A 24,561-nucleotide genomic window follows, 5' to 3' on the forward strand; every position below is an offset into this window, starting at 1 on the left:
GGATCATCAAGCAAACCCTGAATGGAGATACCAACAAAACACAGGGTGGCAAAATCTCTTCATGATCAATTCTCACCAAAATCAAGGGAGCCTTGGTAAGCTGTTTAGAAGGAACTGGATACGGAATCACAGAATCACAGAATTGTAGGGATTGGAAGGGACCTCAAGAGATCATCAGGTCCAAGCCCCCTGCCAATACAGGTTCCTAGAGCAGGTTGGCCAGGTAGGCATCCAGACGGACCTTGAATATTTCCAGAGTAGGTGACCCCACAACCTCCCTGGGCAGTCTGTTCCAGTGCTCCATCACAAGGAGAGTCCTGCTGAGAAAAAAAAAAAAAAAAAAAAAAAAAAAAAGAAAGGTAGTGGAAATAGTTTGGACTGAGAAAGGGCTGTGAATACAATGAACAGAGAGGGTAGAGAACAACCCCTTTGGGTTACAAGGTGAAAGTGGGACTTAAAACAGTTAAAATAGGCACAAGAATTTTGGAAGCTTTACAGAATCACACTTGGAAGCACACTGATGTTCCCCCTGTGGTGCTACCAGCCAGGTGAAGACTGATGCAGAGACTCAGCAAACAAGCAGCTCCTTTCCTGGAGCTCTCATGGAGGGAAGCCTGCACTGCACCTCGGCCATGGCACAAAACATCCACCTGTGGGCAGGTTTCATCTCCAGGCAATGGGTCCAGTCCACAGGCAGGCTCCATGTCGGCACCCATCCGCATGTATCGTGATTTACCCAACAGCTTCTCAATTAAACACTGTATGTGGAAGTTGTGCACTGTCAGGTTTCTGAACCCAGTAGGGCCCGTCCGTCTGCAAACGTGACGTCCTGCCAGGGCACAGCAGCTTCCAGTGCCATGCAGACCCTGCTGGGGGCTGCGAGGTGAGCCAGGGTGAAGGCTGAGCCTCTCGAAGCTGGCAAACAAAAGACAAGGGAAAGGGTAATAACTGTGATGAAGGAATGTGAATTATTCATTAAAAAATAATGCAAGCCATCAGGGGCTAGAAGACAGAAAGTTTGTGGGTTTTTTTGTTGTGTTTTATTTTTTTCTTAGGATGGATAGCTGTTTAGCTCCACTTTCTTGGAATCTCATTCATACCATTCACAAGATGACAATTTTACATTCAACAGGTCCCCTGATGGCATGTATTAATTTATTATAGAGGCAAAAGGAAGGGAATATTTTTGTGTATCACGCTAGTAAAACACACAAACTACTCCCTCAAGGCACATATATGCACACATTAAAACATTAGCAATGGCACTAGAGTTAATAAGAGCTATGACATACAACACATCCATTCACAGTATACTTCCCAGCAACCCAAAGGCAACACTTGGCACTCACATTACTCTTAAGACATGAAACTGCACAGCTCAAAAGTAAACAGGGAAAAATCAAATTATTGGATGCCTGGCACATGTTCTTAAAACACAAAAGTGAACAATAAGACCTTGTCCAGCTAAGCATCCTTTCAGAAGGAAAAGGTTTCATGTAAGAAGGACTGTATCTGCTACTGTATTCATCAAGGCATTCCTTATTTTAGTCAACAAGGACGAAATTATATAAGCACGGCACAGAGTACTGTAAATGTAGATGGATTTAGCTGAGGCAGAAGTCTGTCTGAAAACTGGTTCTAATTTTTTTCAAAAGCATATTATTACACTCCTCTTTGTTACTTCAAATTAAATTCATTTCTCTTTATATTTAACCTAATGTAAATAAATTATCTATTATTGTCTGTGCTCCGTCCCCCTTCTTTTCTTCTTGTGCCCCACAGAACAATAATGAAAACCTAATGTTGGCAAAGTTGAAGATAGCAGAGCACTTGGAACTACTCTCTGACACAGAGGCTGACACATTGAGGCTACCAATTGCTAACTGTTATTGGATAGTACTGTGTTTCATAAAACACCAAAATGAATTACTGTATTATCAATATAACAAGTAAATAAATGAAATAAACTTTTTAATTAAAAACAAGTTAAGACTAAGCCATGAATGACAGTAAATGCAAAGCATTAGAATATTTGGACTTTTATTTTTCCCAGTTCTACGGTAGTTGGTAAATCAGAGAATTCCTTCACTGTCTTGATATAATTCAGGTAGTTTGCAGCTTTCAAAACAGGATGAAAAGTGTGAAAAGATATTTACTGTCACAACTCTTTACAGAGAAGAAATACAGCATTGGCACAAGCCAATACACAACAAAGAAGGTTGATCCCTCCAGATACACTTTTTGAGTTTTTCTTTCCGTATTTCATCTGAATCTTAATCTTTTGTTTGTTTGGTTGGTTGGTTGGTTTTTTGTTTGTTTTCCCCCAGAAACTTCACCTCCTTCAGTTTAAAACAGTGCAGATGGCTATTGCTAAGAGAGACTTGGGCCAAAAAGCACAGCAAATACAGAACAAAGATGGAAGAAGATCCTCTCAGACACACAACCTGAAAATCTGTGAAACATCACCCTTTCAGTCCCACTGGAATTTAAAAGCATTTCATTTTCATCTAACATGCATATTAAAGAATATATTTTTCCTTGAAGCAAGTAGTTTATCTGTTTTTATTGCCGTTGGTTTTTTTCTGTGATATCATTATACCAAGGCAAATAGGAAGTGATACACCCAATAAATTTTAGTTTGGCATAGAATGATGAAAAACAAACAAACAAACAAACAAAAACATTTTCATGTAATCTGGGAAATAAACTTCTATCTGCTCCCTATCCCTATCAGTTGGGTTTCCACTACGACTTGAAATAGTTGGAAGAGAAGTGATCAGTTTACTTGTATGAAGTTTTATTCAAGTTTTATCTTCTCAATCCATAGACTGAGTTCCATGGTCTTATATGTAACCTTCATATAGTTGCAAAAATGAATTCTGTATATTGATTGTCTTTTGCTTACATGGTATAGAATTATTTGAGATACAGTGCTAGAAAGAATATGCAAGAATTGTATCTTTTGAAATTAATTTCAGATGGTGATTTGTTGTAGTATCAAAGTGAAAGAAAAGACTAATTCATAGATGCAACATGTTTAGGATGACAACATTTTACATATAGAAAACACAGTAAAGAAGATGTGGCAAGAATTACACTTAGCAATTGGGATATCACATTTTTTCGAACTTAATTATAGAACTGGCTTGCAAAGGAAAATATCTTCCAGTAAACACTCTCAAACTCTTTTTGATTGCCCAGAAAACCCTTTGTCTAACTACTGAAATACAGATATGTTATAAAGGTTATAGCATACCAGTGCTGAAAGGCTGAAATGTAAATTTGTTGTAGAAATGTTTTCTGTGGTTCTTCTGGTAAAACGCATCCATATTACCAGAACAGAAATCTGAACCTTGCTTCCTGTTGCTTGTGTTTTTATTGTCTGAATGTGAGAAAAGTTTATTTGGTTGTTTTCGGTTGTGTTTTTTGGTGTTAAAGAAAGATGCAGGACAATATTTCTTCCCTTAGCAAAGTTTAAAATTTGCTGTCCTCAATCCAAAAAGTAATTATCATTTATTTATAAATGAGAAGGTACTTCAGGTTCAAATAATTAACAATTTTTTGCTGTGATAAGGACATCTGGAGGAATGCTTGAGAAATGTGTGACTTTTGCAGGCCCCTTCCAATCTCAATCACTGTGTGAAATCTCTCCCTCTCTCTCCACAGTTTATCTGAACAATTTAAAATCAGAAAATTGGGCCTAACTTTCCTTCACTCTTCAGCCCCAAAATAAGTGCCAAATAAAAGCCCCCCAAAAAAGCCCCAAATAAATGAGAGAGCAAAACTCAAGAATATCTAGAGACTTTATGTATTCTTCACCTCTCTTGCGAGTAGTAAGTCCATTAAGAAGTGATTAAAAAACAAAAACACATACACACAAAATAAATAAATAAATAAATGAATAAAAACATGACTAGATGAATATAATGGAAGGTATTAATATGCATGTGTTAGCTATGTTCAGGCGCTCAGTCCTAACCAGTGGTGGCCCTAAAATCAGTACTGTCTCCAGTGCTGACCATTATTTTACTGCTTTGAGATTAAAATGTAAAATCTTCCAAAGAAAATAACCTTTTCACTGTTGAGTTGCCTTTCCTTTCTTCCTTCTTTTCACTGAGGCTTTTTCTGAACAACCATTCAGCCATACAGAATATCACTACTTTCTTGACTGCTCTGCCTTCCAGACTTACCATTTTTTTAATACTAACTATATATATGTGCTTGTAAAAGGGCAAATACTTCTAATGATGACATGCTTGACGCACCAAATCACCTTTCTTCAAAACAGTGCAAGGGCCCTACAAATGACAGGTTTTGCAGGTAGTCGTGAATAAATGAACCAAAGCAAAACATCTGGAGCTATTCTTGCTCTTCAAATTTAGTACAAGTGGACTCACCAAAGCAATTGACTGACCAGAAAAGATTTTTGTTGAATTTTAAAATAAGAGAGTTGGCAGCAGAGGAGGACCCTGTGCCTAAATTTGAGATACAGAAAACTCCTAGACTTTTATTAGTAAAAATGTTCCTCTGTTGTTTGTGAAATTTATTTTGCTGCATGAAAAATACATTTCTCACATTGACCTACACCAGCTTCATGAACAATGCATTTTTAAAAGCGTTATTGTATATAAGACAATGCAAGAGGGAAGAATAATTGAAACCAATGTAAGATTGCAAATTTTGTTCAGGAAGCTGGCTGCCTCTAGGCTTAGTATTTGGCATTGACTAAAAGAACACCTATTTAACCATAAAATAAAACTCCTTAGAAACATATACTACTGATGCATGGTTTACATAAACCAGTGATTTTTTAAATTTAAAATTGAACTGGTAATTTTGGTGACTTAGCTTTGCAGCTATACTGATTTAATGTAAAATCCTTGTAGGGAATCATATTTCTCAACTGCAATAATAAAATATCAGAAATGAAACTGGAGACCATGGCAGAGAAATTAAGAAACTAGGTAAATAAAACAATTATAAGAAATAGCAAAAAGAACTATAGCACCTGTCATCCCAGAATTCCTTAGCATTGCACCAACATAATATTACTTGCCACACAGCTGTATGTTTTTCAGCTGTCTTCAGTGGAAAACATCATTATACAGCTGGATAGTTAAAAGCTACCTCAATGCATCTTTGTATATATAACTGTATGTCTGAATATATGCACACAGGTAGGTGTGTAGGTCCTTAGGGTTGTTTGATCCGCCATCTGGATACTGTCATATTTGCTTTGGTTGACATTTCACTACCAATGAAGTAAACCTGGTGACATTTATTTCAATATTGCTCTGAACTGAAATTTTAAATTCTAGTATTTTCATCACATGTGATTGAATTTCCATTCTCTTTGCAGAAGCCACAAAAACAAAAAGATCAGATGTAGCTACAAACAAAAGAAGAATCTTATCATAGAATTCTTATTGTGTATGAAACTCACCCAAGTTTGGCAATTTTGCAGTTTTGCTCTTTCTATCTTCATTCATATCACTACCTTTTTAGCTAAAGGTCCCAGACTCAGATGCGAGTGCCACAAAACATTGTTTTTAAAACCACTGGTAAACTTTTCAAAGCAAATTAAAAAAAAATAAAAATCTGTAAAAATATGACTTAAATATTTGTCAGAGAAAGGTAGTTCTTTGGATTGACTTTTCCTCTGCTGTTAAATTAATAAACTTTCATGGACTAAGGAAGCATTAAATATTACAGCGTGTTTCATTCCTAAATCTTAATGCTCTTTAAAATCACAGTTTAAAAATTCAATCCATAAGCCTGTCTTTACAGTTTGATTTCCAGAATAAGATTCCCCAATAACAATTAATCACTGACAAACTTCTTTCATTTTAAAGCTGTTTAATAAATCTAAATTTCAGTGTACAATTGTACACTTCACACCTTCATATAGACATATATGTATGCATACAGAGACATATATATGCATACATACATAAGCAAAGAGAGTAAAAAATTATATAAATTATCTTTTCTTGCTTCATCTTGATTTGCCATTTATATACACCAGTTCAGATTCACACCTATACATTGGTATAACTAAAATCCCTTTCAGGTAACAGCTAAATTTCATGCTTTAAATACAGAGAGGTCAAGTTAGCCATAGGTACAAAGGACCTAGAAATGAAATGTATTAAAGAGATGGGATATCCAAGGAGGAAACATTTTTTAGCTTACGCTTTAGGGGCTCCAAAGTTAGTCACTGAATTCCTTCCACTTACTTACTGCTGCCTAACTTCCACATCATCTCTGGATGTGTCCAAAGCACAAGACCAGAGAATTCACTACGGCACCCCAGATACTTTAAGGTCCAGTCCTTTAAGGTTTCCACAGATCATTGTACTCCATTTGCTTCTGAATATACGTTCTTTGAATATTCTGCTCTTCTTTGTCCCCATTTTCTGTGGGCTAAATTTTCACTTTCAGATCCTTCCTAAGCTCCCAGTTCCCAGTTCTATAATCTTTCTCTTCAACAAAAAGTACTCCTTTTCCCTTGTGTTCTTGTGACAACCATGGACACTGTTTTTCTGGTTGACAGCTACAAAATTTGTAACACTTTGATATAGCCCTTGCGATTTTTGATTTTGTCATTTTCGTCATCTCTGTTGCAAGATAATGTGCTTAGGACAATCCTGAGATGATTTATACTTGACCTTCTCTTGTCTTCTCACATACTTTTCTACTTCTCACATAGAAATGTCACTTCTTCAAGCTCTTCTACTCACAAAGAAATGTGCTGCGTACCCAGGATTATTTCTGAATATTCTTCTCCAAGAACATAAAACTGAACAGTTACAATACTGACTAGAAAAGATATGAAAGAGAATCTGCTGCATCTCCAAGTGCGGCAGCACTGTTTGCACCCTGTCTCCTCCTCAGTGGAAAAGAGATACGTTGGCTAGAACAAGAACTAAGAATGACTGGGGTTTCTACTTACCAGCAAAGTCTAGAGTGTTTATTTATGCTGTGTATTTTTGTATCTACTTCAATTATCCTTAGCTCAAAATTATAGTTGATAGCACTTTGTATACACAAAATGTTTCTGAGTATCTTTAACACCCGTTTTTTCTGGACTCTTTAAACAGAATTGGTTTTTCTTGTTAGTTTACTTTGGAAGAAAGCAGTTGAGGGGTAGTCAGTTATGTTACATCACATATTTCTTCTCTGGGTTGTATGCACAATGCTGTAGACAAATGGTGAAATAACAGTGAACATCCATAAACATTTTAAATACCGTTTCTTTCTTGTGATTTTGATCGTGTTCTCTTATCTTTCCTTCCTTCTAGAAACTTCAGTTATTTCCCATCCTTTCAGCTTTTCAAAAGGAACTTTTAAAAATCTCCCCTTTTCAAGTCTGAAGCAAAACAATTTGAAATAATGGCAAATGCAGTGAATTGGACAGAAAAGTTTTCCTCAGTCTGTGATAACTGGATGAGGTAGCAATAAGAAGATACTCTGTGAAAAACCTCTTCTCATCTTCTCTTCTTCCCTGACCACTCCAAAACTCAGAAGGAATCCAGACCTTCCCATAAACACAAAACAGTGGAGGAGGAGACGGTATGTAGTTCAACAAGCCAGTGACTCTTTGGATGGAAAATAAATGAAAGGGCACACAGGATCAGCTGGTGACAACCTACAAGTCAGACAAGGAAAGCAAAAGAGTGAAGACCTGTAAAAACACATCCTTTCTCTAAAAATCAGTTTGCTAAACAAATCTTTTAATCATGTGAGTGTTATGTTCGGCCATTTAAAACACACATAAAACACCCTGAGAAGTCATCTCAATCATTTTTCTGTGTGACCCAGGCTTAGATCACTTCAGAGGGAGTAAGTAGCAGCAACATGCATAATTGAAAAGAATCAAAGAGAAAAGGAGGATATGTAGAGGCTCATACTTTTGGGTACCAAAAGACGTATGCAGAGATCACTGATATTTTGCAAATGTGGTTTAATCCCAGGCCAAATCAGATTGCCAGCACATGGTCCATATTAGCTTTACCTCACATTTACCCATTCTTTCAGTTTCTATTCATTTCAGACTGCTCTTTACGAAAGACAAACCAGCTGGCTTGTTCTTCCCTTTGATTCTAACTGTCACAAGCATAATTTGCACATTTACCAGGCCATCTGAACTGTACCTGTACTTGTTACACCCTCATAATCACCTATTTCCTTTTTCTATAACGGCTTACAGACTAAAGGCCTAGTATGTCTTTATCTTTCTTGACAGCTCTTTCCTGGCTGAAATTTGAGTTTTCTCCTGTTTTCTGAAATGTACAAGTAGGAGAGGGTTCTTCCTCCCCGCCCCCTCCCCTCCCTCCCCCCCCCCCCCCCCCCCCCTTTAGTGATTTCTTTTGCTCACCTCCTGACATGCAGCTCATTAGCCTGCAGTGTACAACCAATTTCTGCATTGGCTGGCTTTCACATAAGGAAATGGTTAGCTACTCTCAAAGAGCAGATACTCTTCATTCCCTGCCATTTGTAAAATCTTAACCTTATTCACTGTCACACAGTTGTTCAAGAGATTCTCATAAGATTTAGACTCATTCTCAGTGATGCTCAACTACGAGAGTTAAGCTAATATTAGCATAATTAATAATGGTTCACATTTTCTGTCTGCTGTGATATTTTTGAACCCATTTTCATATTTAAAGTTAGGCACATGCTGTATATGAAAATGTAAATGCTTAAGCACACTGCATTCTTCTTGCCAAGCTGAACCCCATATTTCAAAGCCATAGAATTATAGAATGGCTTGGGTTGGAAGGGACCTTAAAGATGACCTAACTACAACCCTCCTGCCACAGACAGGGATGTCATCCCATGTCTATGGGATGATAGAAAAAACTTGTAAAGAACTGCAGTCTGGAATGTCTAAGTTGACACATCCCATGAAATGGTATGTTTAGCCTGGTAAATACTTTTAGACAATATTTCCCTGATATTAGGTTTGTCCATTCTGCTGTAGGTATTTACGGTAAATACAAAACCCCAATTTAGGCAACATTTAAGCAGTGGATACCAGTACACTCAGAATTAGAAAGACAAACTTGAAACAAAATTTTCAAGAGAGAAGATAGGTTAACTGTCTGATAATAAGGTTAAAATCAGTAAACAAAAATATTATGGCCTTTTAGAGTTTTTGCAATGATAAATTTTTACTTTTTTTCCCCCAGTTTGATGACAGGCATATTCACAGAAAGGTCCTCCTTTAACAGAAATTTGATATTCCTGATATTCCCATTACTTATACACTCTCAGATTCATTGATATAAATGTTTTCCAAACACGTACATGTTTGTGAGTAAAACTTCTAGTTCCTTAAATTGATGGAGGGGAAAAGAATGCTAACGTTTACTGCAATTACTGAATAACCCAGGTAAAATCCCAGAGAGCTGATGATTTACAAGTCAATGCTTATAAGACATACATGCAAACTTAAGTAGATACGCCTGAGGAGACTATAATATTGCTAACTACTCCCTGTTGCTGTTAATGTTGCTTCACTATGCATTCATAAAGGTGCAACTTCTAGCTACATATCTCAGCAGAATTATTGCTACCACTGCAGGTTGTTAAAGCAGAGTTAGCTGTAGACATGAAGCTGTACCAAATGTATGTTATTTGTGAAATATATGAATGAACTTCACTTACATCTTTTGCTACAAGATGCTGGCATGTTTGTTTGTTTGTTTTTGTTTTCTCCTCCTCCATTTTTAACCTTTATCACTTGGAAAAGAAAAGAACATAATGAACATTGACATACTCTTTGAGCCTTTTTGTCTTCTGCTCCAAAACTGTAATTTAACTATAGAACCAAGTAGCTTCACCATGGTCAGGAAATCACTTACAGATCCTCTCACAACGCCTACAGGGTTACTTCTGAGTAGGAAACATAAAAATATCTCAATACACAGAGCTTATGCTCCTGGTAAAGTGAAATACAATACCAATAGTGACACATACAGTTGCCCCACCCCCTCCCAACACCCATTCCCAGCTGACCAGGATCCCAAAACTAAGAGTTTTTCAATTCACAAGTATGCCCTCCAGTCTTTTATCACATCGTCCATTTAGAAGTACAGAAATACATTTTGAATCCCTTTAATATGCAATATACTTATAGAAAATATGTCCTGATAATGTTATCTAAACATTTAAGAGAAAGTGTTTTAAACTTTGACAATCCACTTTGCCCCTTACTAGAATGTTTTCTTTCCTCTAAGAGGTCTAATCAGTTTTGCTGGAACATGTTTGATAAATATGTTTTCCCTTCAACATTTCTTTTAAACTAAACATTAATATATATTTTTTTTCTCTTTTCCCTTACTATTAATGAGCTCATCTACTCATGCTTGGTGATTAAGACTCCATATGTGACATATCTGCAAGGGAAAAGAAAGCTAGTAAGAACATTTCAGAATTAACATGTTAACTAACATATTTACAGGATCTAAGCTGTAGAAAGGAAGAGATAAAACAAAAGATAAAGCATTAAATATACATTTTGAAAGGGTCTAAGAACACTAAAAATCTCATTAAAGCAGCAAACAATTCTGCCTGGTGTTGTGTCACTGAGTAGTAACTCATTGCACGAACAGTTACTGGAAACAAAATTTAATTTAAAATGAACAAAAACAAAAACAACAAACACCACCACCAAGAAAAACACAAACACATAAAAAGTAAGAACCTATTTATCTCCATTTTAGTAGCTACAGTTCACACACACTTTGCAATACCTGTAACTAATACCAGAGATGCATTATGCATCAACATAAAACATGACGTAAAAAATATTTTATCTTTCAAATTCCACTCTTTAGACATTTTCCATCTCACCCACCTCGAACAACGATGTTATACAGTACTGTTCCCTGGTAGCTGCAACACCTCTAAAACTCAGCAAAATGTCTTTCTCCACATACCAAATTTCTAATTTACTCATGTACAACAGTCCTAAAGAACTCATTTCTGGCCATTTCACCTACTGAAAATGCTTCCTATGCCATTTAAAATGCATTAATCCTAGAAATACTGGATGCTTAGTCATTGCACCTATCTGTATGTCTCTACTTCTGATTCATCATGAAATAAACATTTGTTTTCCTAAATGTTGTTTACAAGCTTGCCCTTACAAAGACATAACACACAAACCAGGAAAAAAAAAAAAAAGACTCAAAAACCACAAATCATGTACTGAACATTGAACACTACCAGTCTGATGAATCTTAAAATCACCCAATGTTTTCTATTGTTGTATACACAGATGAGGGCATCTTAATGTAACCAAAGACAGTAAAATACAACACATTATGCAAATGCAATAACAAATGTAAAATGATAAATTAGAAAGCAACTATTCAATTATTAGTGTGACTAATTCCTGTAGATGGTGCCACAGCAAATGAACCTGAACTTGTCCTGGTTGACTGTAGTGTTCTGTTGAAACATTTCCATTTGGTTTGTTTGCTGCTTATGTAGATCGCTGAAGTAGATAGCATCTGTTTAATGAGCTCCCACTTCATTACAGAGCTGCACTACTCACTGAGTCATTCTCTTTAAGCATGCAGGCTGCGTAATCTGGTGTTCTTTTAAAGCAAATACTAATTTATGATTACCTGTTACATTAGGCCTCTGAAAATTGTACTCACACTGGCTTGCATGAGCAGAATGCTAATGACCTGATTATGGACTGTAGTGATGTTTCATGCTCACAGTCTGTGAACATAAATTCCCATCTCAAGCATGTTGGCTGAACAATGCATGCAGCTTAGAAACGAAAAAGAATAAAATACATTTGCTTGAAAAACATGCAAATTATGGTCTCAATAGCCATCAAATATAGAAATGCAGGAGATAATCAGAAACAATTCAGTGATACTATGTTGCCTATACTGACAGTTGAATGACAACAGGATTATTCATTCAAGTGTTATGATTATTATGTAATTGATATCTTAGTGATAGTTAATCAGCTACTCTACAGCTTCCTCATGAGGGGGAATGGAGAGGCAGGTGCCAATCTATTCTCTTTAGTGACCAGCAATAGGACCCAAGAGAATGGTGTCAAGCTGCGACAGTGGCGGTTCAGGCTGGACATCAGGAAGAGGTTCTTCCCTGAGAGGGTTGTGGCGCACTGGAACAGGTTCCCCAGGGATGTAGTCACGGCACCAAACCTGTTGGAGTTTAAGAAGCATTTGGACTGTGCTCTTAGTCATATAGTCTGATTTTTTGTGTAGACCTGTGTGAAGCCAGGAGTTGGACTTGATGATCCTTGTGGGTCCCTTCCAACTCGGGATATTCTATGATTCTGTGGTTGGCAAATGTTGACACAGAAAATGAGAGCAAAATTTTTGTCTGTGATGTATGGAACTCTCTAGGAAAAGGGAAAAGCATACCCATGGTTCAGGGCACAGTTGACTGAGATGAATCTTTCTAGTTGAGGATAAACTTTCTTTTGGATAGTTAGAAACACCTTCAATCAATGGCTCTTTACTCTTGTATAGACACAGCAGCTTTCATAAACCACGCATAACGTGTTTATTTTGTGACCACATAAATTTGTGTAGACACAGAAAAGCAAAACACCTCAGTATGTAATGTAAGCCTCTCAGTATATAACATCAACTTTTCTCATCTCTCATTACTGTACCCTGCTGCAAAAAGATTAAATTAATGACATCACCCAGTTTAGGACATTTTTTTCCTGCTAGAGAGTTTTTAAACACCCACAAGAGATTATGAATCTATCAGGTATATATCCTTCAGCCATATTTGCCACCTCCGTTAATACTGAAAGGAACCATCAAACAGCGGGAAAAAGAGGGGGGGAAAATAATCTCTGCTCCTGGCAAAACAATGTTATTTGGTAATTAAGATTCTGCTTATGCAAGACTGCAATTGCCCTCAATTCCCTCTACAGGAACCTTTGCAGGTCTCCTGTGCTCAGCAACACTATTTTGTACATTATCCATATTCCTCACACGTCAAGTAATAAGATGTCCTTTTCCTTATGAAGGAAAAGAAGTAAATTAATGCAATAGAGGGACCATTTACAAAACAAATTGTGATAAACAGTTTGTTAAAATAAATAATGTAAAAACATAACTAAAAAAGCAGAGAAGTTCTTCAAGGAAGCTGCAGCCTCAGTGCAAAGTTACAAATATACTGAGTAAATATTCCCAGTCTGACAGGGGACAAAGAAATGAGGCGTTAAACCTCTTGACTTGCAGACTTGGAATACTGCTCATTTTACTTTAAGTATATGAGATATCTGAAGGGACTGCCTAAATACCTGAAATGCAACATAAACTCAACCAGCCATAGTGTTTGACATTAATAATTGGGATCAACTTTTTGCAGGACAATTTCAAAACAATTTAAAATATACCAATAGCTCGAGAATAAGATGTTGAAGCAAAGTAGAAACAAAAAACCAAACTGAGCAGAGTCAGAGATCAGAATACAACTACCTTTAAAATAAAATAAAATAAAAATAAAAATAAAATAAAATAAAATAAAATAACATAAAATAAAACAAAATAAAATAAAATAAAATAAAATAAAATAAAATAAAATATTCACTGCCCTAGCTATTTTGTATTAAAAAGAAAAGTGGAATGGTACATTTGATGGCAGATTGTAACTCTGATTTTTATTTCAAATTATTTTTTAAAATTACTTACAATTTTAGTGTATATAAAATGAAAAAAAATCAAGAAATACATAAGTGATATATTGTGCTGCTTTAAAAACAAATTTTAGTGTGAAATATTTTTTCTCTGTATTGTCAATGTGTAGAGTGTGAGAGATTAAAATACTGCTGTTAAATACATAAAATCAGATGTTTCAACTAGCAAAAAACAGTGTGTTTTATGTAGTCAACCCTTTTTTGAGTTAAAAAACATTACAATCAATTACTTTGGCATAAAAATGTTGACAGAAGTCTCATTTTTAATACAAACCTTTGTATTCAACATTTTTCAACTCTCTGAGGTCAAAGGACAGTGATATCAGGCATGAGCACCTCCATGGTAATATTTCTAGTTATACTGTCAGACAGATTACTGGTAAATGAAATAAATAAACAAATAAAACAAGCCTGCTTGGTATTTAATTTGCTCTTTCATCTCGCCAAAGAAAAGCCATCATTTGGGCATGCAAGAGAAGGGATTATACATACACTAGCTGCCTGTATTTGCAAAAGAACACTGTATTTTTTTGATTATATTTTAAGAGTTATCAGTGACCAGGTAGAAGACAAGTGTACCGATAAACTTTGGTTATCAGACCTGCACAGCATTTTATGAACTGCAGCACAAACCTTCACTTGAAGATCACTACTAGAAAGATTACCTTTGTGACATTATTTATTGGAAGCACATATAATCACGAAATAAAACCTATCAAAATCTCCCAAGAAGTTTCTAATTATCCCAAGTATATGCTCCAACAAAGATAAAAAAGTGTCCCCAAAGTTTTCAATAGCTTCTCTCTGGAAAACACTCAGCAATTTAATAAAACAACTTATTGCTGCTCTGCTGTATCTCATAGTGACACCAAATCTGTTCTCAGTTCATGGTCTTCTATTTAAAAAGAATGATTATTTAAGCATGATCTACTCCTTAAAAAAAGAATATCACACACAACAAAATAAATAAATAAATAAATAAATAAACAAACAAAATGAGGTTCCCATGGCTTTGAATTGCATTTCTCTCACAACAGGATTAAAGTGGTAGCATCTTTCAGCTCAGATCAGCTTTTTGGAACCTTAAAGCTACAGTGCACAAAATAAAATCACTATGTTACATAGCTCCACAGCCCTCACCCACCAGGGCTGCAGTATCTTTTGATTCTCAACAGGCCTGCCACACATAGGAGATTTTTGACCCCCTTAAAGCCATAAAACAAGGTCAGCTGTGAGCTTTAGATTGTTAGACAAAGCACACAGCTTTTAGGACTCGCAATGCCATCAGGAGTTTTTGCCTCTCCTTGCTCCTGCTCTCCCACAGCTTTGTGCAATAATGATGATGCTTTGATTAGAAAGCCTCCCAACGCAAAATGGAAGCACAGTAGTCAGCAAAGCAGCATTTGCTATTTTCATACCAGCTATGCAGACATGCTGAAATAATGATCCTGGCAACACGTTAGAAAAACACTAGAAACACTTTAGTAAGCAAATAATTTAATTACAGCCTTCTCCAAGGCAGTTTATATTGCATGACCCCCGACCTTTTATATTGCTGTACCTAAACTCAGCGTGGGATTCACACTTCCCATTCCTGTCACAGGATCTCTCCATCTTGTACCATTTAATATAGTGTGCTCCAGGTGTTCTGTGGTGAATGAATAGTTATATTACTACCTGTCAGACACAATCACACTCTATTCATCATTCGCGGCTGGCTGCGTGAAGCCCTGCTTCCAGCAGGCTCCCTCTCTATTTCCTTGTTCAAACGTCTGCAGTGCTTTCGGCCCATCTGTCAAGCCTGTCATTTAGAGGGAAAACAGTATCAGCGCTTTAAATATATGGAGTTCTCTATTGAAACAGTGCTGTGATTGAACTGTCAGCATTCTCAGTATCACAGACAGTAATTCATGACTGGTCAGAGCTCCATTTAGGTTGCTATTACTACGTTGACCTTGCTGGGTCACGCTGAGAGTTTTTTCCCCTTTGCAGTTAGGTCTATAAATAGTGCAATTAACCTTTCAAGAATTACAAAATGTTCTGAGTTCCCCTCCTCCACAAATTCACTCACTGTTTGTGACATCTGTAATAATCAAGGAAAAAAAAAATCACCAGGAAAGAGCATTTCTCTCTCCCGAAGTATATGCCTTACATCAGTGAAAAACTAACACCCCTAGTCCTGCAACTCTCCCTTGGGCAGAGCTTCCATTGAGGCAAGGCTCCTGATTATAGCAATTTCCACTTTTCTGGATTCAAGCCTGATTTCTCAAAATACTCCAAAATAAATCACCTCTGAACTGTTAAGCCCCTCTGCTGATGCTACAGAACTACCTTGTGTTGCATTCACTGGATAAAAATTTGGATGTCAAACAAAAATCTGAAATAAAGCATTTCTGAAAAAGTAATTTCATACACACACTCGAAGTAATATGTGCTCCTAGTCTTTTTGCAAATGCACCCTTTATCTTAAGAAAATCATGGAACAGAGTATCTCTTTGTGGATCAGAACTTACGTGTCTCCTTTTGGTACAAATGCCAATGAGGAAAAAAGGTTTAGGCATTTTGGACAATCACAAGAGTACTCCATCTGGTAAATGCTAATCTCTGTCTAATTTATGTCACCTATTAACTGATATCTTTCTAGAGCTCAAAGTAGTTGAAGTAGCTTGGCTTTCACTTGCATCTTTCTGAAAAACCAGTGACAGTAAGCTTACTGGTCAGTACATCAGTTTCTCTGTTCTTGCCCCTAGCACTGAATTACTAAACAGCTTACATTGGTGCCATATGTAAGCGTGGGTCTAAATCCGTGTTTGCATCCTCACCCACAGCCTTTTTCAGCAGTTAGGGTCATGATCCTGGGACTCGCTCTTCTCCACACAGCATCTCAGAATCCCTCTAGCTGGGGACAGGAGGAAGCAGCAAAATGGGGCAAGATAGACTGAGCACCTGTGAGGCATAAAAAGGTTAAGAGAGAGATCAGTGAGGTTAGCTCGAGTAACCAGGGGAGCAGAGAAGTGGGGAGAAAAAAGATGAGTACCACAGCTGTCTTCTTCAAGCTAAGACCAAGTCCTACTTTGAACAAAGAGTGATGTCTCAGTGGGCTTGCTGGGTTAAAGCTTAGGTCTCTGGCCTTGATTACATTTTCAGACGTAGACATGGTGTTGTCACTGTACTTCTCTTGTGAGGTGTCTGGACTTCTATGATTGCAGCCAAATATACACAACCAAGCTAGCTGAACCTAGGTAATTACTGACATAATTCACACTATGAATTAGTTATCAGTATTCATACTATGTAAATACATATTCAGTGAATCATACACAACACTTCAGTGATAATTTGGGGTGGGGGGATGGGGGAAGGGATGAAAACACTCAGTGAAGTTGTGCTCACCAACATTAATGCGCACAGCTTTAAAAATCCAGATAATACATATACATATTTTCTCAATATCAGCTAAGCTGTATCATTCATTGGAAAGGGCCTCTATCTCCTCACCCCCAAATATATATTATATGGAAGCAAAGACCATAGTGCTTCAAATGCACAAGAAACACCAGTGGTGGTGGAAGACTTACACAAGGCAAAACTATTTAGTGTACACTTCTGGAAAGACACCAGAGAAAAAAGCAAAAATGTCTTTTCAAGGCAATATTATCTTCTTATTACAGACACAGAGTGAAATTAATTATGTAGTTTCAGCCAGTCTGAATATTTTGGACTCTGAAAGAAAGGTACAGAGAATAAATCACTCCGTGTTGTTAGTGGTTTCCTGAATGTCTCCATTTTAGTCTTCTCCACCATGAAAGCAAATGTCACAGCTTATTATGGATATCGAATAAGCATAATTAAGAAATAATTTCATCTAGTTTCTCCTTTCTTTGAGAGAGTCATAAAACAGAGAGACACATAACAGTGCCCTTGTTGTTGGTTTTAGCATTTTTAATGAATACTTCAGTATCTGTCTACCCTCAATCTGAAGGCAAAAGCTTTCACTTATTATAGAAGCAGTAAAAGTGTAAGTCTCATCTCATTAAGTGTCATATTACAAGTCTGTATGCCACACCATTCAAGTTTCACTGAGCATTCAGAATTGCTTAATTATACAGTAAAAACAGTCTGCTGAGACTTTCCCTTTCAGATTAATATCGTGGCATAAGGACAGAGGTCATCTTCACGACTCAGTCTTGCTTGGCAGTGCACTAACTCAAAATGACAGAAGCCTTTTGATAGTAATAAAATAATAATAATAATAATAATAAAAACACAACATAACGAGAGTATGAAAAATAAAATGTTTACATCTAAGGATAAGAGCCACTTTTGATTTTGCAGACTAACAATTCTTTCCCTCCTCCCCATTCTTTCTGCTTTGGTGTTAAATGGCACAGTACGTTCCTTATAAATTATACCACCCCATGTTAATTTCAGTGTGCTGACACTGCTTGTCATTACTAAACCTACTACACACTTTGTGTGCTCAGGTTTCAATAGCTGTTTGTTCCACAAAACATGGCAAAGCTGTACAAGTTATTGAGACTGGTCATTGCTCACATCTTTCTCTAAGCCTTCACATTTTGGTCTATTTTTAAACCAAACACATACAAATCCCAGTTGTGTGGCTTACATTCTGAAAATGCGACCATGTGTAGTCAAAACAGACTATTCTTACCCAAAGCCTATGACAGATTCCTTTCAGAACATCCTTATTTTTCCTACATCTCTCTGTGAACTCAATTCCTAAACAATCACATAAGATGTTAGATATCAAACACACACACAAAGGCACAATATTCAAATGCATGTATGTACATCCCTATACACAAGATTGCACTTTCTGTTTTACAATTAAAAAATAATAATAATAACAAAATCAGACCTAGCATTCTCTCCAAAATAAAAGCTCTGTCTCACTCTCTTTCCGGAGCTATAACCTGTAAGTAGAAGACACATGCCAATAAGGTTAATCAGCCAGTATGTTACATTCTCAGAAAATAAATTAGACGGATTATTATTTTTCATCCAGCAATTTTGTACCCTATGTCTTTCTTCAGAAAATAAAACATCCATTTGGGTAAATGTAGACATTCACATACACAAAGAAGAAAATCATAGCAATCTCACTTAAATAATCTTGCCTTATTCACAAAATAATTTATGCAGCTATGTTTAAGGAAAAAACATGTCATTGTTGATGAAAGTATGTGCAATATATGACAATTTTCTGTTTTTAAAACTGTATTACTTGGTTTAACAAATCTCCAAACTTCTCACTTACATTTTTGGATGAACACATCTGTAACACAGTCATTATACTTCAGTGCACATTTATTCTTTGATGTCAGTAAGAGGAGAGCTTGAATGACTTGGTCAATTTGACAGGCAAAAACCAACACACTGATGTTAGTTACAATTTCTACTAGCTTTAACAGTCTGAACAGAAAAATATAGTCCAACAGCTTTGGTTTTTTTTCAGGCATACCTGCCTTACAGTATTTTTTCAGCATAACCATTCCTCACAGATTTACAATCGCAAATACTGAAAAACATTGTGAAATGATGGGAAGAGTTGATGTCAATGTCAAAATAAACTGGGCTTCAGCATACTCTCAGTGACTACTTATAGCTCTCTAGAACTACAGCCAGTTATTAAACAAGCATCAATGCACTGGTTCATTATCTACAGGCTCATTTGACTTATAGCACAGTATATTTCCGCTGTTGACTCATTATTATCAAAAATGACACAAACTTTAAGGTTCACATGAGGGAAAAGTGCAAGTGGGTCACAAAGACAGAAGGAAACAATTTCAGGGAAGTCCAATATGAACACGTGAATAATTGAGGAAATTGAGAGAAAGGCTTTGTGGCTTTCAGCTAGCTTCCTAGTGAAGTTGCTTCAGCCTTTAAAAGGCCAAGAGAATTTCTCCTAAATGAATGTTTAACTCAGTTAAAAATGGAGGAAAAAATAAACAAAGGATAAATTTGATTGGCCTGTGAAGTACAAAAGGAAGATTGCTAGTGCAACAGCACTGTACCAGTAGCTTCTATTGCAATTGCAGTATGAAATGGCAGCATCTCCACTCTGATCCATTTTTTGGATCACCTGAAGAGGCATCCCAGGAGCCCTCTTCACAGCCAGATTCCCTAGCTATTCACACTGACTTATCCTCTGAGTTCTCTGAGCGTGCCTTAGGCTTGCTTAGGTCAAGATATAACCCCTTTAAAGACTGAATGGACATTTTCTAAAAAAGACCTGGCTGAACAGGTAGGATTCTGAAGACAGGGACCACCTAACAGATAGAGAATGCTGGCAGTTCCCATACGTGCTTTCTGGATGCCACAAGAGACACGGTGGTGCTACAAAGAGTGTTCTTTCAGTTCTCTTCACACAGCTACAGTTTGTGAGGTAAAAGTGATGGCTTGTGTTTGCATTCTACATCTTAATACTTTGCACTAGGATATAACAATGCCTCTAGCTGCATTTGACCTGAATACTCAGGCATTGGAACAGGTTGCCCAGGTAAGTGGTGGGGTCACCGTCCCTGGGGGTGTTTAAGGAAAGGTTAGACCTGGTGCCTAGGGACATGGTTTAGTGGGTGATGCTGGTAGTAGGATGATGGTTGGACCAGATGATCATGAAGGTCTCTTCCAAACTTAATGATTCTATAACGGCTTCTGGAGAACAATCTTCTGAGCAAAACTAGAGATTACATCCAGAAACGACACACACACACAAAGCGAAAGAGGCCACAAGGGTCTATAGCTTAAGAAAGCTAATTGTAAGATGAAATTCCCCTGATTCAACAGATCCAAATTACACACTTGTGAAACCAAGATCTGAGTAATTAGAGCAAACAAACGTGTGAATTGAACTTTTTAAACTTCCCATATGACTAAAAGTCTTTTTGCTAAAACACTGGAGGGAATAGCCTTTGAGGTTTATGAAGGGAAACTGATAAGTTGTGCCTTGGTATCTTTCATTTAAAACAAAACCAAAAAACCTGTTTGAACAGGCCATAGAGAACAGCAAAGCAAAAGGGCTGTCATGCTACACAGGAAAACGTTTAACCATTGCTGAAAGTAAACAAGAGGATTCCAGCTGCAGCCCTGGAAGCAACAGCTACACTAGAGTAGACATTTAACCAGTTGCATAACTGAAAAGAGTTTATAATTATTGGAAAGTAGTTATTATTTTCAATAGTTGAAGATAATTAACTTTTTTTTTCTTTTTTTCTTTTTTTTTTTCCCATGGGCATGTTTTTCATATTTAAAAGAAGGCTGTGGATAAATTTCGAAATTGGCTTTCAGTTAAACTCAGGCTCATTTCCTTTCAGCACAAACTAGAAATAACGTCAGAAACCTGAGTGATTCTTATTTGCTCTAAGATTTTTTTATTTTTTTTAATTTTCCATTATATTTATTGTGTTTTATTCTTATATGATCTAAAGAACTTAATTTTCTTCTTATACCTAATCAAAACCAGATATGTTTTAAATAACATGCTTTGACCTGGTAAATGTCTCAGTATTAACATTTCAAACCCCAGCTCGCAGAAATAACTTGATGAACAGAGGTGATCCAATTCAATTACAAACATGTAATAAGATTTAAATAAAAAACATGCAATGTTTGAAATTATAACATACAACATAAACCACACTATGAACAATCAGGCTGGGTACAAAACAATATTTCTCATATTGCAAGGAGGCAGAATGAATCTTATCATGCAAATTAATTAAATAACCTGTCTGTTTTTTGAGGCTGGTAGTTATAACACTTTCAATGGCTACAAGAATATAGATGGCAAAGTGTGAGGACCAGAGGCCATCATATGAAGATGGTAAGATTCAGCATCACCTGGATGTTCCTCAAAATTGAGGGTACTGACTGAGGGTGGGCAAGGCTAGAATCATCTCAATAGTCTTACAGTAAGCTTGATACATAGACAGCTGCAAGAAAAGAGAGGTTATTCACATTCTTCAAACTACAGCATGGTGGTCTAGGATCTCTGTAATTAAAAAAAAAAAAAATGCAGTTTTATTTATTTATCTATTAAACAGATACTTGATATATTGTGGTAACTGCTTGACTTTGATAGAGATGATGCCAATAAAAGGTCAACTTTCTCTTTGATCTATTTTTTTTTTAAGGAAAGCACAGAATGAGAGATTTTCTCTGTTAAAGATCTTCTTTTCCTTACATAGATAAGAGTAAATTCAGCCGTAGTCTCTTAGTCATCTGTTTTTTAAAAAATAAAAATCCTTAAGATGATTTGTGCCTGCTTGATAGCTAACAAACTCTCATTCAACTTTCCAAAATTCTATTCAATATTTACACAATGCTATGAAGGTACTCTACAAATGCATTGTTATTGTGTTTCTCAATCTATTAGAGGTATGAAGCCAGTTTTGCAATGCAAGAGGGACAAAGCATGCATACAAGTTGGACCATGCAATTATCTACAGGTCCAAACAGACCATCAGACCACCATATTTCCAAACTGCAAACATAACTACCTAGTTGTACACAATAACAAGCTTTGTCAATACCATTTCTCACTATTCTGCCATCAAGTAGGTTTGCAATAATGTTCTGAGAACATTTTAGAAAACTCAGACAAAGGTACCTGTAGTTTCAAGGATGAAGAAGGCAGTAGACTAATCAACACATCCTAGCTAATGATCTAAATGAAGTACATTGCATTACAACAACATCACATATATGACTATAAATGTCATACACAAAATTTCATACCTTTGCCTTGAGGCCAAATGTCCTACTATATGAACAAAAAACTAAGATCTGAAAAAAGCTAACAGCTTTATGAAATTTCATGCCATGTGGTTTCTGGTATTCATATTCTCAGATAACTTAATTTTTTTTTTCAATTTCTTTTTAGAAATGTGTTATTTACTCAAAAGCTGTTTATTCCACAGTCTCCTTCCACCATACTTAGTTTGAAATGACTATTTAATGGACAGGTATGTGATTCAAAAAAGAAGACGAACCACTAAAAACTCAGACTTATCAATTATGTTTCCCACTCTGAGCTTCCTGGCCCAGCCTTCCCATTCTGTACCCTCACCAAATGTGAGATTTCAAGCACTGGAGTCACTCTGATTCTGCAGAGCAGGTGTAGGGACAGAAACAGAAACCACAAGCTTTCACTGCCTGTCACTACCCTATCAGCATGCCGTATGACTACTGTCCCATAAGCCAAAGGAATTACTTCACAAACCTGTGGCCTACAGACCATGCATTGTCCTTGAACAAGAACAACTATAATAACAGTGTCTCCATTCTCTCAGGTACACCTTATTTACAAAAAGATTGGAAGCATGTGATGGTGAAAAAGTTTCAAGGCTCTCAGTTCCATAACAGTGGGTGGCATAACAAAACAATGAGAAACAGAGTCACAAAGAAGTCTGGGGAGTGTGATACAGAGGATAATAATAAGTTGTGTTGAAGTTCTTGGACAGAATAAAATTTTAACCTCCTAAGACACTCATGATACACTGATAGCCAAAGAGATATACAAATTCTTCCAGTATTGTTTTCCTGCTGTCAACGATTGGCAAAATGCTAACATAAATGGATGTCTTTTGCAGCATGTTTAAGAATTCAGGTTCAATCTCATCTGCAGAAATTTGTTTTAAGACCTTGCAAAAGTTGATCAATAACTTCATCTGCAAGCCATTTGCAGTTTAATGAAGTCATACTCAGAGAAAGGCTTTTTCAAGTCCTTACTAAATGCAAGTGTTTCACATGTATTGACTGCATCTTTTACAGAACTCCAATTTTCACACATTAAAAGGTTTGCCATGCTTTGTGATACGCAGTTTAATTCTTCGATGGGATATAGCAAACATTGGTAGCAGACAAACATATTTTAAGATAGAATGCTTGAATTTAGACCATTAACTGGAATAATTTGGAGCAAAATACTGTATTGCTGTTTATTAAGGAAAAACACAGAAGCAAAAAGGGGAAGATGAAAACAGAAAATGACTTACGTCTTGAAAGTTTCTCACATGCAGACAAACCTGTCCTTTCAGCGTGGGGGTGAGTGGGTGGGGAGTCAATTGTTTTAGTGTTTTAGTTCAAGAAGAATAATATAAACAATTTTCTCTGGAAGGACTTTTTCATAGATACATCCAGGTGTTAGTTCATCAGATTGGTTGGCATGAATCGCTTCAGCTGCGCAGAACTGCACCCATAGAGGTAATGAACACAGATTAGCCAAATTCCAGCACACCGTATCTTCATAAGCTACTAGTGCCATCTTTAGTCATTTTTCTTCAGCAAACGTGTTACATTGAATAGGGTGTTTTATGTGTTGGGGAAGGCTTTGAGTCACTTTCATCTACCAAACAACCAAGATGACTTCGATACTTACACACTCATACCATGTCCACTACTGCCTTTTTGCTCTGTTTCCATTCTGGGTGTGTTAAATATGTGCAGTCATTCTGTAGTCTTAAGCTGAAGAAAATAAGGAAACCTTGAAGAAAACAGGGAGACTGGTCACCTTGAGCCAGCAGAAGCAAGGGAGATATGGGTTGAAAGTTAAAAAACAAGGAAGAAAACAATTGAAGGAAGATTCCAGACTGACCTATGTCAGTCTTTTCCTATTTCCTTTTTCCTATTAAGGGTCATTAACATATTAAAAACCACACACATCAAAATGCATATGTATGGAAATGTGGGATTTGGTGCCTTGTCCCCCTCACTCCCCATACACACTAGTTCTCTGTAAAGCACAAGCTCAACAGAGATAAATTAGGCGAGCTAATACAACCATTCAGAAGTAGCCAGAGAGATAGTTTCAGAAGTTAGCCATGTATATA

At 36.6% G+C, this 24,561-nt stretch overlaps 1 long non-coding RNA gene across 1 annotated transcript; it reads right to left on the bottom strand.

Moving 5' to 3' along the window:
* Positions 1 to 5,699: 5,699 nt before the first annotated feature.
* LOC308185306 lies at positions 5,700 to 10,403 on the bottom strand. The gene is made up of 3 exons (XR_013943280.1): positions 10,346 to 10,403; positions 9,670 to 9,744; positions 5,700 to 7,648 (listed from the first exon to the last, which is right to left on the bottom strand). It is a non-coding gene; the product is annotated as an uncharacterized lncRNA (long non-coding RNA).
* Positions 10,404 to 24,561: the final 14,158 nt, after the last annotated feature.

The sequence above is a fragment of the Anser brachyrhynchus genome, assembly GCF_964034855.1.
Source record: "Anser brachyrhynchus genome assembly, chromosome: Z".
NCBI lineage: Eukaryota > Metazoa > Chordata > Aves > Anseriformes > Anatidae > Anser > Anser brachyrhynchus.